At 36.8% G+C, this 11,040-nt stretch overlaps 1 long non-coding RNA gene across 2 annotated transcripts; it reads right to left on the bottom strand.

Annotated features, from left to right (window-relative positions):
• Nucleotides 1-4,864: 4,864 nt before the first annotated feature.
• Nucleotides 4,865-10,741, bottom strand: LOC111197033 (uncharacterized). Of its 2 annotated transcripts, none has more exons than XR_007429133.1 (5): nucleotides 10,387-10,741; nucleotides 9,103-9,172; nucleotides 8,011-8,104; nucleotides 7,111-7,244; nucleotides 4,865-6,986 (listed from the first exon to the last, which is right to left on the bottom strand). It is a non-coding gene; the product is annotated as an uncharacterized LOC111197033 (long non-coding RNA). The 2 variants fall into 2 exon arrangements; XR_007429132.1 differs by having other exon boundaries at nucleotides 8,011-8,101; nucleotides 10,387-10,738.
• Nucleotides 10,742-11,040: the final 299 nt, after the last annotated feature.

Genomic DNA, 11,040 nt, shown 5'->3' with positions numbered 1-11,040 from the left:
AAAATGATAAAAGAAATGAGAAGTGGTGTCAAAAAAATTCCACATATTTTATGACACTTCTGCTGCCATGAAATTACTTTATAGTATCACATGTATCTGATTTACTTCACAGTTTGTGGAATTTAATCCTTGCAGAAGAAAAGAACCATTTTACATGTTGCTTTACCACAACACCAAGGAATAAATGATACCACACCTTATAAATATTGAGTGAGGCAGATCTCGCCCCACACTGTAAGATGAGAAGTGGAGGCCTAGACTGTTGAAATGTGCTTTTACACTGGATCTCTACACTACTGAGACCAGGAAGAACAGCTACATAACACCGCAATGCAAAGTGTTTACTCCATAAGAACATATACTGTATTGTGCTGTAAGGCCATGTCATTTATAAATGTTACAAACTGTGACTAAATATATAACTATGTATAACACGTTAAGACCAAGAGATACTCCATTTATTATGCTGTTAGTACAATATATAAGACAAAGTTTTAGTCAAATTTAATATATAAAATAAAGTTCTATGCTAAAAACTCACTCCTGTTACTTTCAGCCCTGTTACACAAAATATAAAAAGTAACAGGAATAAGTGCCAGTAACCAGGTGAGTGCAAGTAACAGGAATGAGTTTTAGTAACAGAAATGAGTATTGTGCCCTGGTTCATTGACTTATTAATGTGATAGTAGGCAATGTAAACCACTTTTTTCTATTTATGTTTGGTTCATCAATTATCCATTTGTTTATCCATTTTTTATAAAATAAAGACTTTCTTGAAATTAGTGGACTTGATTTTAAACATGCTTTTTAAATGTCTTATGAGTTTTGGTAACAGGAATAAAAAAATAGAAAGCCTCATTGGCTTAAAAACCTTTAAAAATTAAGTAAAGTTTGACCAGTACATGTTTTAAATAGTCAAATATATGTGTTATTAGATAGAGAGTTGAAAACAGATAAAAAAATATTAAGTATATTACAGAATACATCCAGCTTACCACAACAGCCCAGCTTCAGTTCAGCACAGTGGGGAGCCTGGATGGAGCAGCAGTGCCACCTGGAGGCGGAATCCTGCCTGGACAGCTTCGTGGAATCCGTTTGCCCTCTTTATGTGCTGTATCTGCACTAAACATTTGATTACCTCATACTATCATTTTAATATTAATATTAATAAAATTAACTTAGAAACTAAGTGAATACACATTTACCTGAAACTGGCTTTTACACATATAATAGACATCTGCTAAAAGGTAATGTAACCCACATGATTAAATATTGTATTTGCAAATAATGGTACACATAAGTGCATCGCTATCACACAGTACATGTATGTAATACACTGAGTTAACACCAGTAACCCCAGTGACAAATAACTGTGAATAATGATAGTTGTATTTGACTGCATTTCCATCCTATATGCAAATATTTTTGGCAGCCTCACTATGAATTGTCAACATCCGTATGTGAGTGACTGATGGGCTCTTGTATTTACCTGTAGGAGTTTAAAGAAATGTCAGGAAATGTAGGTGGAATTGCACTATATTGCCAAAAATATTCATTCACCCCTCCAAATCACTGAATCCAGGTGTATAAAACCAAGCTGGGCAAGCACCTAGACATTCAGACTGCTTCTAAAAACATTAGTGAAAGAATGGTTTAATCTCAGAAGCCCATTGAACTTCAGAGTGGAACCGTGAAAGGAAGTGATCTTTGCCACGTCCTGGGGCCTGATGTACTAAAGGTGCGTACGCACAAAAACATTACGTACGTCATATTTCACGCTCATGGTCAGATGTACTAAATTTGACTTGAACCCCACGGCACTTTCAATTCGGGCGTACGCATGTTTTTTTGTACGTATGTATTGCGTTTTTGAAATTACAACTATTAAGATATCCTTTATGAACACATTGTAGTAATAAGCCATTATTGGGTAAAATAAAGTAAATTAATCAGGCTTACTGAAATAATTGTATAACGTGTTTCTACCTAGTCTAGGTTATATGAAAAATACATGAAAAATTTGTGCTGGAGTTGTTGGAGATGGCAGCGTTGACATTATTGGAAAATATTGCTAATGGCCGAATTCATTGAGAGCTCAATTTCCGTGACCATTATGTTTTTTGGCCCATGATGATGACTGACTTATAAGCAGTGATGGTATAGTTACTTTGAAAAAGTAATCCGATTACTGATTACTCCTTTAAAAAGTAACTTAGTTACTTTATGGATTACTTGATTTTAAAAGTAACTAAGTTACTTTACAAGTTACTTTATTAGTTACTTTAAGCAGCTGCAGACACCACGTCCCGCCGCCTTAACTTAAATTATAACCAGTTTTGCCAATACTCCCTTTATTGGAAAAAGCATTTTTAACAGCATCAATGTATCTCTAGACATTTAAAGTTGAACTATTTATTTTTATAAAATTAAAAGACCATTTCTCTTGAATTAACTTAACATAAATAATTTTTTTTTATAAAAAATAAAATATGGTCTTTCTTAAGTTCACTTAACATAAATACTTGTTTTTATAAAAAAATATAAAATAAAGAAAGTCTTTCTTGACCTGACATATTTAAACACTAAAACTGAACATTGAACCTGTTGTTCTCTGCAGGGCAGCAAGGAGTGGTATTATAAAACAGAACCGTGTATATGGTCGAGGCCAGGGATCACATATATGCGGACTGCGGTCCGGGTCCGGACCCAGACGTTGTCCAATGCGGACCCAAACCGATAAACTACTGAGAAGGATTTAATTTTGACAGTGTTCATTTAAAGCGTCAGAACTTTTCTTGTCCTTATGGTATGTGCACTCTGCGTCACGGGAAACTTGCAGACCAATCACGTGTGGTGTAAAATCTTCAAACGCTCTCCTCTGCCAATCAGATCTGTGCAGACCGCTGCCCTGGCTAGTGAATTGGGACGCGGCCGGGAAAAAACGCCTTTATAAAGAGATAGGGAGCCAGAGAACTGGCGGAAAAACGAGAATGTGACGAAACTAAAGACACGCCGAGCGCGAGAGAGAGAGACAGGGGAGAAAGCGAGACGCGTGTGATTGGGGGAGAGCGGAGGGGGATGGGGAAGGGAACGCGGTGTGTGTGTGAGGTGGAGAGAGAGAGAGAGAGAGTAACGCACAGTGACTTGGATAAGTAACTTTAATCTGATTACTGCATTGGAAATAGTAACGCGTTAGATTACTCGTTAATGAAAAAAGAGTCAGATTAGAGTAACGCGTTACTAACATCACTGCTTGGGACCCTGTGTCAGCGTGAGGCTGCCGAAAAAAAAATGCCTTTTTAATTTATTTAGACAGCAGTCATATTCATATTGTTCTACCCAGCTACTGATGCATCTGTGACTCTTTACAATCAGTACTTACGACTGTAATAAACATTAAGTGGTAATTAAGTGGTAAATATTATTTAACATTTCTAAATTGTAATGCTTAAGAATGTTGTAAATAAAGATGAATTGCGATATCAGTTTTAACATTTTGTAGGAATTAATATCTTAACTAGTGTCATAATAATAATTAGTTGAGGCATTCTAACATAAGTATGGTTAAACAATGTAAATTAATTGTAAAGTGCTACTGATGCATCTGAGGCCAAATATCTTAAAGCAGGATTCCTCTACTGTAATTGTATATTTTGGTTTGTGGTAGACAGATTTACCTCAAACCAAAAGGATAGGTATGTGGTTTTAGCAGGTGTCCATTTCTGTCATAATCAAGTGATCACCATAAATTTATTTTGAAAGTTACATTTTTTGTAGCTTGTATTTTTTTCCTTTTCAAATTTCATATTGTTTTTACAGACCATTTTTTACTGAAAGATGTTACTGATCTCTATGTATCACATGCAGAGGGGGAACATAAAAAAAGTTTTAGATTTGATTTGCTCACTTGGCAATACATAATTATATTAAATATGGTCCTCCAACCTCTGTGGAGTTGTGGGTGCTAATTTGTAATTTGAACAAGTATTTCTAATAAATCAGATGTTTTATTAATGTATGATTTATGTTATTGGATGAATAAAGGGATACTGCAGTGTCTCATGGAACCTGGTAAGACAAGCAGACTGTAAGAACTGTGATTTTTTTTTCTCTGTTTTTCTAGTGTGTATGCTGACCTCGGACAGTACTTCTGAAATGCTAATGCTTATCTTTAGGAATTTGATTCCTTTGATTCTTATTTTTAAAGCATCAGAAAGTTATCAGTATATTTCTGTATGCAGGGCTTAATTTTGCACATGTAAATCCCAAAGCTTTAATCGTTTTAAAAGTTGTATATAGATATTTCTCAGAGTTGCACAGACAATTGTAGGCAGACCACCAGTCACAATAAATTTGAATGAATAACCTTCAATAATAAATTACTGGCCAATACATTGAGGTAACACTTCATGATCAGCCTCAAACCTACTGTCCCATGACTTGTAGAAGTAATGTCAGTGTAATTCCTAAGTGGTCAAACATCACATAGAGGCGAGTTGTTGAAAATTACACTTTTGTTTGAAGTATAACAAAAAGGTGTAACAACACTGAGAGCCTTTGTATATTACCAGATACATTATTTATATAAATTCAATTAAAAGGAATAACTTTCACTGAAATACAAAACTGAAATTGTCCTTGGAGCTGACATGACCTTATCAACCTTATCATATTTGGGAATATGAGACACATGGGATAATCAGCTTTTAACTTCAGAACATCTCTGTTCAGTTTAGTTGAAGTGTTAAAAAGTGGTTGAATGTGGGCATCAAATCCACATTTAATAAAATATTAAAATTAATTTTTTTCCATAAACACATTTCAAGAAACTTAGCGATAGTGTGATCAAATAAACAGACACAAGTGATAGCAATAAAAAACATTTATTGACAAAGTTAAGAAACAAACAAAATTAAGAACAGTTTAAAAAAAAAAAAAGTGTCCAAACCTCTTTTGAGTAAGCATAAAGGAGACAGCGGCAAAGAAAATTCTCTCAGAAAGAGAGATAGAAACCTTGAGAGGAACCCATACTCCTTGGGTCAATACACAAATTGAAAAATGTAAAAATCTGAAAAAGACAAAGAGCATAAACATTAAATGAAACAAAAATATATACAATGCAAATATAAAATCCCGTATAAAGACATACAATTAATAAACCCGCCTTTAATTTTATAAAAAAAAATTAATAATAATAATGTATAATTAAGTACAGAAAGATTAATGGTAAAATAGTAAAAGGTAAGTACAGTATTAATTGATTAAAGCACTAAAAGACAAACGTTAAAATGTTTTTAATGAATATAAGCCCAAAATAAGACTAAAACACCAATACAATAACCATTAATAAAGCAAGTAACTAAGCAATAAAAGAAATATATACAAAAAGTGTATGGATTATAACACTAACAGTATACTACATAAAGATAAATACAGTTAAGTAATTAATAAACATCAAAAGATAAACAATATCAAGATAAAAGGATTAAAGCCTTAAGTACATGAACACAAATACAAAACAGGAAGCAATTAAAAGCATACAATACACAAAACGATTAAAACATTTATATAGTTAAAGAAAATCATTACCTTTTTAAAAGTATGGAATCAATAGCTTTATTAATACCTGCTATTTTCCTTAGGTGTGTTTTATAAAAAACCCTCTAAACTAGAGTATAGAGCTGGGCGATATGGCCGAAAAAAAAAAAAACTTTTTTTTTTTTAAATCCAATTTTCGAATGAAATCGATTTTTCCCCCCTACTTAAAAACAAACTAAAGATGATAAAGAAATGGTTAAAAACTAGTTCTTATTTAATTTGTTTTCACTTAAAAATGTTCCATTTGTGGTTAAAGTGCAACCAGAAACAAGCAAAAAAAACTATTGTAAACAGTGAGAACATCTAGTGACTTTTAGAAAGCTTTCTCCAACATAGTTTAGGTACTGACACAATGCACCCTCAAACTTAAAAAATAAATAAATAAATAAATAAACACACCCTTAAAAACAAATAGAAATAAATAAAATGGTGCCCTTTTTTGATAAAACTTACAAAGTAGACAATAGAAAACAAGTACAATTTATATGCTCTTAAGTAAATACTTTTCCCTATTGGGCTAGAATTGCAAAACAAAGCTTTTAAATAAGTGCCAGTGTTCTATAAAATGAGATCTTTTCTCATGAATATGCAAAACATCTTAACTTGTAGTGCATACAAAACCTGGTACACGGTTGGAAGATGTGCCAGGGACAGTTCCTTGTTTAACGTTGAATGGTGAACTGGTGCTGCTGCTGCGTTCATTCCTATGGTAGTAGCACTTCTCCCACTCCGCTACATGCTTCTGTTTAAGGTATAGTGATAAATTGGTTCACCTTACAGCGAGGACCTGTTTGGTCTACGTCCGACGCCGCAAAACCGAACCAACTCCAGATCACGGAGCTAGTTGCTCTTAAGCTCCGCCGTCATGTGTTTTGTGTATGTGTGTGTTTGTGCGTGCAAGGGAGGGAGGGAGGGAGGGGCAGGGGGTGCGCGCGCGGGAGGGAGGGAGGTATGGAGGGAGCTAGCTAAGCTCACTCTGTGTCCACAGAGGAGCGTCTGTGGTGAAAAAGAAAACTCAGAGAAAATCGATTTTCATAAAAACACATTGTCCTTAACTGTAAATTCGAATTTATCGATAAAATCGATTAATCGCCCAGCTCTACTAGAGAACTCTCTAAACTAGAGACTGAAAATATAGATTTTTTAAAATTATTATTATTATTGTTTTATATGGTACCTGACTGAGCTGTGCCTGATGTGGTGGCTGTGTCGTGGTGTATACTTAGCCAGGGGTCATAGAGCAGATGGTGGAGAGATGATCTGAGACTTCTTTGAGGTGATCTCTGTGCTGGTGTTGAAGGGTCACCTCTCACACACAGCAGGATGATTCCTATCTGCAACACTGTGGAGGATTTGGCCTCATGGGTAAACCACTCATGAGGAAGGTCCTGAAAATTAAATTAGAGACAGTGACTGAGCGTTAAGGAATGTTTTTGACCTGAATCTCTATTCAGTAATGGTAGCTTCTACGAAGACAGTTCTCTGCCTGTAGTGTTCACTGAAAACCCATACCAGAAGAACAGAAGATGAAGGCGTGGTTCCTAACTGTACATCTGAACCAGGATGTTCTATGGCTTGAGGTCACAGTGCAGAACCCCTCTGGCAAGGACCTCAATCACGCCTTCAACTAGCTGCCTTAGAAGTACCTGCAGAGTACACAGAGCACATTATAGTAAAGTTAAATTGGCTGAAATTTATCCCAACATTTGCAATACTTGTGATTGTCGGCATGCTGCCACGTTCAAAAAAAATATAAGTACCTACAGAGTGTAAGAAACAGACAGAAGGAAATTACAGTCGCTATAGAACAGGCAAACAGTTATCCAGTGGGTAGCTGCTACATTAAGGGTGAAGAGAGAAGAGTGTTCAGGTACCTAACGATTTTCCAATTATTTCACAGTTGCAGACAAATTTCCAGAGTCAGGATAAAAGTCTGGCTAGAGTCGAGCTGCAGTTGAGTTGCGGTCGTGTCATCTCAATCGTTAAGTGTAAGGTGGTTACGATTGAAAGTTTTAGTCAGTCGGGTTTGGGTACTGGCGCTCCGATAAAATCAACTGTGTTTGTTTTTTATTTATTAGCAGTGTGAGCAGCAGCTGTAAGATCGAAACAGCGTATTACACCTCTCTGTTTGGAAATATTTTAAAGTGGACTGCAAAGGCAGGATTTTACAAGGTGGGAAGGAAAAAAAATGCACATTCAACAACAAACATGATTTACCACCTGAGAAACAATAAGCACCCAGCACAATCCTCCCAGTACACTGCAGACACTCAGTACAATTAGCAACAGCACTGCAAACACATTTCTCTGTGTGTGTTTCCGTCCCTTAATTAGTTCCCCCGGTAAGTCAGTAATAAGAACAAATAGAGTAATAATATTAAGCTATTAATGTATTAACATATATTCATCAACCTCTTTTGGGTGGGGATGGAGAAGGTGGAGTGGCCAGTGCTTCAGCTGGAGCTCCAGGACACTGAGGATGTTGTGTCTTTTGGAACTGGGCCTGCTTTTACAGAACAGAAACAAAACAGTTCATGGTAGCTGTATCAATTTATCCAATAAAGTACAGGTCTACAGGTCTTACTTTATATAAATAAAACTAACCGACATAAAAAATATATTTTTTAAAACACACAGGCCTGCATGAAAATGTTCAGGACATCCAGAATGGCAAGTATTTAAAAACACGGTCCAGTGTTAATTTTTAGTAACATGTTTAAAGTCTATACTATCTAAGACAGTGAGACAAATACAGCAACTTTTCTAAAATTACACTCTTCTACTGCAGCACAGACGTACACTCCCTCCTTAAAAAAATGCTCAAAACCAGAAAAAAAAACAAACACACCCTGGGAGGTTAGCTCTTTAAATAGCTTTTGACCAGCATAGGTAATGTTTATTTCTGGATGATCAGCTGGACTCAGCAGGGCCAACATTAGTAGCCTAGTCTTTTAAAATTAATTAACTCATTTTTAAACCCATAAAGTCCAGTAACAGCTGTGTTTATTTGTTTTTTAAAGTCACTGGTTAGCTGCGGGTGTAACTTCACAGACCGCGATCTCAGTTCACAATTATGCAGCCACACATCTTATAAAATCTCCTGCTCCTAACCAAACATCCAGCACAACAAACCCAGCTTTAAACCCAAACCATCGCTGTATAAACAGAGACAGAGGAGAAGTTTTCTTTCAGTGTTTTCTGACAGAAACTGTGAGGATTCAAAAAAAAGACAAGAGTGTGTTTACTAATCCGTTACTCGTTCGTGATGAAGTTAACGCTAACTTGCACGTGCAGTGGATTCACGCGGTTAGTTAATAGTATGCAAAATGCAGTGAATGCTGCTGTTTGGGGTCAAAATAAACTAAACACCTTAGCTAATAATCATGGACTGCAGAAAACTAAGCCGGAGACACAACAAACGCTAGCTCTGTAAGTTAGTTGTCTAACGGAGTTACGTTAAGTGCATAAACTGCCTGCACAGATCAGAACATAACAGCAGCTTACCTTTTCATGTTAAATCCACGACGAAAGCATTCTTTTCTCATATCTTTATAAAATCCAGTTGCAGCGTCACCTGCTCGTTCAGAAACAGCACAGGATGTGTTTTTCTCAATCAGCAGTAGCTTTTAAACCACGCTGTAGTTCAGTAATCAGATCACGTTTCACCGAGACCTGAAACAGCCAGTTAGCTAACGGTAGTTAAAATACCCAACAGGCCTGAGAGCTCCTCTCGGTACTCCGGTGTAATCCGTCAGGGTTTTTGTAGATATTTAACTTCTGAATCTTATTAATACTGAATTAAAGTATGGTAATCTGGCTAGTGTTAAAAAGTCAACTAGCTTTTTACCAAAACACTTTTAGTTAATTTCTACCTAATTTTAGCTGTGTGTTGCTAATTTTCGCGCATGCGCAGTCGGCCGCTAAATTTCGCGCATGCGCAGACGGCCGCTAAATTTCGGGACCCCCCCCCATTTTTTTTTATTTACTTATTTTTTTATTCGTCTTGTGGGAACACACCGCTAAAATTAGGTATAAATTAACTAAAAGTGTTTTGGTAAAAAGCTAGTTTACTTTTTAACACTAGCCAGATTACCATACTTTAATTCAGTATTAATAAGATTCAGAAGTTAAATATCTACAAAAACCCTGACGGATTACACCGGAGTACCGAGAGGAGCTCTCAGGCCTGTTGGGTATTTTAACTACCGTTAGCTAACTGGCTGTTTCAGCTCTCGGTGAAACGCGATCTTATTACTGAACTACAGCGTGGTTTAAAAGCTACTGCTGATTGAGAAAAACATCCTGTGCTGGGAGAGAAGGTCGTGAATCAGCTCTTAAGCGGCGCTGGGTGTTTGTTTTGTTTCTGAACAAGCAGGTGCTGCTGCAGGTAATCGAGCTAACTTAGCCGGTTGAGCTAACTGTAGCTAATTAGCTTAGCCGGTTGAGCTAACTGTAGCTAATTAGCTTAGCCAGCCATGCTCCACTCGCTAGCTCGCTAACGTTAGCTATCTTACAGCGTTATTCGCCGTTAACACGCTTTAAATAGTCTTTAAATAGTGGTAAGACTATTTAAAGCGTGTTAACGGCGAATAACGCTGTAAGATAGCTAACGTTAGCGAGCTAGCGAGTGGAGGATGGCTAGCTAAGCTAATTAGCTACAGTTAGCTCGATTACCTGCAGCAGCACCTGCTCGTTCAGAAACAAAACAAACACCCAGCGCCGTTTAAGCATCATAATAAGACCGCGCTTCACCGAGAGCTGAAACAGGCAGCTAACTAAATTACTCACCGGGACTTACAGAGCTCCGCCGCGCTGCTCTAATCTAATCCGGCAGGGTAATAATCACTATCGGTGCTGAAGGCCCGCTAGTGCCGCTGTTTTAAGACTAAGGGGCTTTAAATGAAAACAGAGTAAAGGGGGAAACACAGTAAAGAAGCAGCGCAGCGGACCTTCAGCACCAGAGTGAAGAAATACTGGATTATTTGACCCAATATTAATAACTGTTCCCCATAAAACACAGCGAGGCTTTGGACTCCTGCAGTCCCCATGCAGCTCCCGGAGAAAAGGACGTCTTTCTTGTGGCTACTGATTCAGTGGAGTGGAGCCACGACCATTCAAAACTAGGTTCAGGGTTTTTTTGTTGCCCGAAAGGTTTTTAATTTGTGTGTTTTAATATATTCATTATATGTTATATTGTATTAAAACGTGATATATAAACGTAAATAATCATAATTTAATAGGAACGGTGAAATATATTATTTTAATTATATTAAATATCATGCCTCCAAAATCTCAGATCTCCCCCTCTTTTCCAGTGACTTTGGTTTCTTCCAAAAGTCTGTTGATGAGAGGGCGGGCGGAGCTGGACTGGAGAAAGAGGGCCGGTGTTCTGTCGAATTCTGCTACCCATCGATACATGCTTCCCAAAGGTACTGCGCATGC

Source organism: Astyanax mexicanus, chromosome 23 (genome assembly GCF_023375975.1).
Source record: "Astyanax mexicanus isolate ESR-SI-001 chromosome 23, AstMex3_surface, whole genome shotgun sequence".
Classification (NCBI taxonomy): domain Eukaryota; kingdom Metazoa; phylum Chordata; class Actinopteri; order Characiformes; family Acestrorhamphidae; genus Astyanax; species Astyanax mexicanus.
Note: the sequence above shows the minus strand (reverse complement) of the source record. Positions and strands in the feature narration are given on the sequence as shown.